The sequence below is a fragment of the Galeopterus variegatus genome, unplaced genomic scaffold (genome assembly GCF_000696425.1).
Source record: "Galeopterus variegatus unplaced genomic scaffold, G_variegatus-3.0.2 Scaffold7320, whole genome shotgun sequence".
Classification (NCBI taxonomy): domain Eukaryota; kingdom Metazoa; phylum Chordata; class Mammalia; order Dermoptera; family Cynocephalidae; genus Galeopterus; species Galeopterus variegatus.
Window position 1 is genome coordinate 41789 of NW_007733431.1, and position 3891 is coordinate 45679.

The window sequence follows — 3891 nt, forward strand, 5'->3', positions numbered from 1 at the left end:
CCGCTACGACTCGGCGCGGGCCAAGATCGCCGCCAACCTGCAGTGGATCTGCGCCAAGGCCTATGGCCGAGGTACACCGGCCGGGCCCGGGCGGGGGCGGGGGCTCGGTCTGCGTGTGGGTGAGGGTCTGGCGGCTGGGGGTTGGGTCCAGGGACCGGGGTCTGGGTATGAGTCCAGGGGCTGGGATCGGGGTCCGAGTCAGGATTCGGGTCCGGAGTCCGGGGTCCGGGTTTGGGTCCAGGGACCGGGATCGGGGTCCGAGTCAGGATTCGGGTGTGGAGGCCGGGGTCAGGGTTTGAGTCCAGGCACCAGGATCTGGGTTTGAGTCCAGCGGCCGGGGCCGGGGTCTGGGTTTGGGTTTGGGTCTGTGTTCGGGTCCAGGGGCTGGAGTCTGAGTCAGGGTTCGGGGCCGGGAGCCGGGGTCTGAGTCCGAGTCTTCGTCCGGGTCTACGTTCAGGGGTCGGTGTCTGGATCTAGGTCCGAAGTCCAGGGGCCGTGGTCTGGGTTCCGGATCCAGGGGCCGGGGTCTGGATCTGGGTCCGGGTCCTGGGGCCGCGCAGGGTCCGGGCCGCGGCCCATCCCGAGGTCCCGGCGGCGACCTGGCCAGCGCCGAGCTGGTTGTGCGGTCACCTCGGCAGTGGTCGTCCCGGCGCGGGTGGGGCGGCGCAGGTCCGACTGTGAGCTCGCATTCGAAGGATGCTCTGAGTCCGTTTTCAGTGGCAGGTGGGAGGGCGGCTGCCTGGTTGTGAAGAGCAGGAAGCGACCCCTGGGTACCGGGGCGGCCACAGTCTCTTGCCAGCGCTGGGCTGGCCGTAGCGCCGGACGCGTTGCGAGGCATCCGACGCCGCGCTGTTCGCTCATGGTGAATTTTGATACTTATAAAACAGGCGCTGTTGAATTTCTCAACTAGAAATTGCTTATTACCTGGATTGTGCTTAATCCCTTTTGGTGAATGATCCCCTTTGATTAATTCCTGTTTTGAAGAACTAGGTAACCTTGTTACTCAGTCCAGTTTGTTAGGCTCTAATGTGCTTAGTGGATTAAATAGTCCTATTTCATGCTCTGGCAACTTCACAGAGTAAGCGATTTTCATAATTGATTGATTTGTAAGGCTTTGTTAATTTCAGGTGCTTTGTTTCACACACACAATTAAGGGTTAATGCTTGTGTAATTCTTTTTGAATTTGAAGTTTAAATTTGAAAAATTCTAAAAAACCCCAAAAAACTGCCTTTATTCTGGTGGGAAAATTACCGTTTCCAGAGTAGGATTAAAGGGGAGAGAGAACCCTTTCACAAGAGTTTGGATGACCGGTTTTGAAAATTTGCTGAGCATGCGTTCCCTGTGTGTACGGGCCTGTGCCCCAGCTAGATTCGAGTTAGTCATAAGGACAAACACGTTTTGTAAGTTTTAGGGATTAAATACATCGCTTTATTTAAACTGGTTTTTGTAGTGTGTAAAATAATAGGAAATAGTTTTTTTCTTTCTTTCACAATTTTTAGTTTTACGATTCCTGTTTACTGGCTCGATTGAACTTTATTTGGTTTCTATATAGTAGTGATGGAAAAACACTGCCACACACCTGACTTCACATGGTTTTTTAAAAAATAGAATTGATGAAATGTATACATAAAATCTGAGATCTGGTATGAAGAACACCGGTGGACACTGGGTCTATCTAGCAGTCAGTCATCATTAGCCTCTGTGGTCCCGCACCTACCTCCACCTGTGTTGGTCTTTGTTTTCTTTGTGTTCCACCACATATCACCAAACCACTATATATTGTTTAGTTTTACGTATTTTTGCAGCTTTCATGGTGATGTCTTCTTCTGAGACTTGCTATATTGTTATGTTTTTAGGTCTTTGTGTTCCACCACATATCACCAAACCACTATATATTGTTTAGTTTTACATGTTTTTGCAGCTTTCATGGTGATGTCTTCTTCTGAGACTTGCTATATTGTTATGTTTTTAGGTTCTTCCTAGCTTCATCCTAATTTCCCTGTGTTCTTTTTCACTGCTGTGTAGTATTTCACTGAGGCTTGTCCACTGTTTAGCCATTCTGCTGTTCATGGGCTCTGGCTGGGTTCCACCTTTTTGCTCCTAAATACGGCACATTCTTGGGCATAGCTCCTGGGGCCCATGGACAAGGTTTTACTTCTATGTGCATTTTTAAGACTTTACACATGGAGATGGCCAAGGGCTCTGGTAATGAATATTATATAGACTCAAATACTTGTAAAAAGCACTTTCATTATTTGCTTTCCAATTTCTTTAGCAAGATGAATGCATTTTTAATTTGTTGCATGTAGCTTGGCATTCAGCATGAGATTTGTCAGCTATATCGAAGTAAATGCGTACCTCTCTCAGTGTTAGTATTGGGTCGGTCTAGGTTTATTTTCAGTACCACCAGATTGCTCTTCAATACTTTTGACTCATCAGACAAGGAATTCAAAGTCTGATACCAGAGTGGGCTTTAAGGTTTTGGAATTATTAAAAGGCGGGCATTTAAAGAATAGAAACCTGAGCAGGAACTGAAGGAGACTAGATACTGTCTCAGGATCTGAGACTGGAGTGTGCCTTGCTGCTTGGTGACAGTGCGTCAGCCAGCACTGCACACATCAAACACTGATTTTAGCAGGTCTGGTTTCCATCATTTTTGTTAAGTGAGAATGCTTTTCCATTCTGTACCTCACTTCAGAAGAGGAGCAGATATAATTTTTTTAAAATTGAGAATCTCTTTAAATTTACAGATGTGGGAGATCCCAATTCAGATGATCAGAAAGACTCATCTCAGCTCAACTGAAGTGATTTTATTTGTGTCGCTATCATGGGGGTCACAGCCTGGGTGTGAGATTTGCTGCTACCCAAGGTGGAGTTGTGCCTTTCAGGAGAGTAGGTGGGGAAGGGGTTTCGGCAGGATCATGTAGATTTTTTTCACTTAAGACTCATCTCCTAATCTAGGGGCGTGTTCTTTGTTTCTTCTTTTGAATATCTCCACGTGCCTCTCCAGCTTAGTTTTCAGTTAATTAGACATTGTTCTTTTAATCTGGACTCTTTAATCGTAAATCAGTTTTTTGGAGGGTATAATGGTGAAAGTGGCTTAAATATTTTGCTTGTTAAACAGTTGTTCATTAGGTTGCTAAATGAAACCAAACAGTTCTCTATTTGCATAGGAATTGAAAGCATGCTGAAACTCTAGTGCTGGGTTCTCTGAGGCTGCCTCCTGGTTTTGCGTTTGCCTCTCAGGATTCTCAATGTCCCCGGGGCCACCAGTCTGCCATTTGTAATAAATGAGTAGGCTCTGGGATAGCTCACCCTTGGCCAGGCCTTGTGGCATATGGGGATGCAGAAACATTTCCAGTTTTATTCATCTCTGGCACCACAGCCAAGAATTGTGGGCTGTCCTGTGCTTTTATTTTTAGATCTCCCCTTCTTTTTTGGGTAACTCTTTTATTTCATCGACAATGTTTTAATTATTTTTTAGAGATAATATATTGGGCGTGTTGAAAATTGTTCATTTAAAAGTGTCTTTAAGAAGGAGCAGAATCTGTTTAGCTGCAGGATTTTTAGATGAAAGTTGTTTTGGGTGTTTAATAATAAGTGATTTGGGGTGAAAGTTGTAATAAATTGGTAAAAAAAATTTAAAGGGGTGATTTGAAATACTGTTTATTTTACAGAATTTTATGGAGTGCTAGACTGAGGCTATGGCAGTCCTGGCTTTTGATTGTAGTCGATTGTGCATTTTTTTTCACACCCTTAGGAAACTCACATGTATCTAGGCCTTGGTTTCACAGGACTGTGTGGGGAGTAATAGCTTTTGTTATCTCTCAAGGACAGTGTTAAAAAAAAAAACCCTGGAAAGTACTAGAAGGCACATAGCTATTTGCAAGG

General features: G+C 45.4%; 1 protein-coding gene across 1 annotated transcript in view; it reads left to right on the forward strand.

The window, feature by feature from the left end:
- Positions 1–7: 7 nt before the first annotated feature.
- Positions 8–3891, forward strand: part of LOC103607303 (calmodulin-regulated spectrin-associated protein 1-like) — a gene marked incomplete at its 3' end in the record, with an annotated part of 66527 nt that continues 62643 nt past the window's right edge. Inside the window, exon 1 of the mRNA XM_008591820.1 lies at positions 8–71. The remainder of the gene's footprint in view (positions 72–3891) is intronic.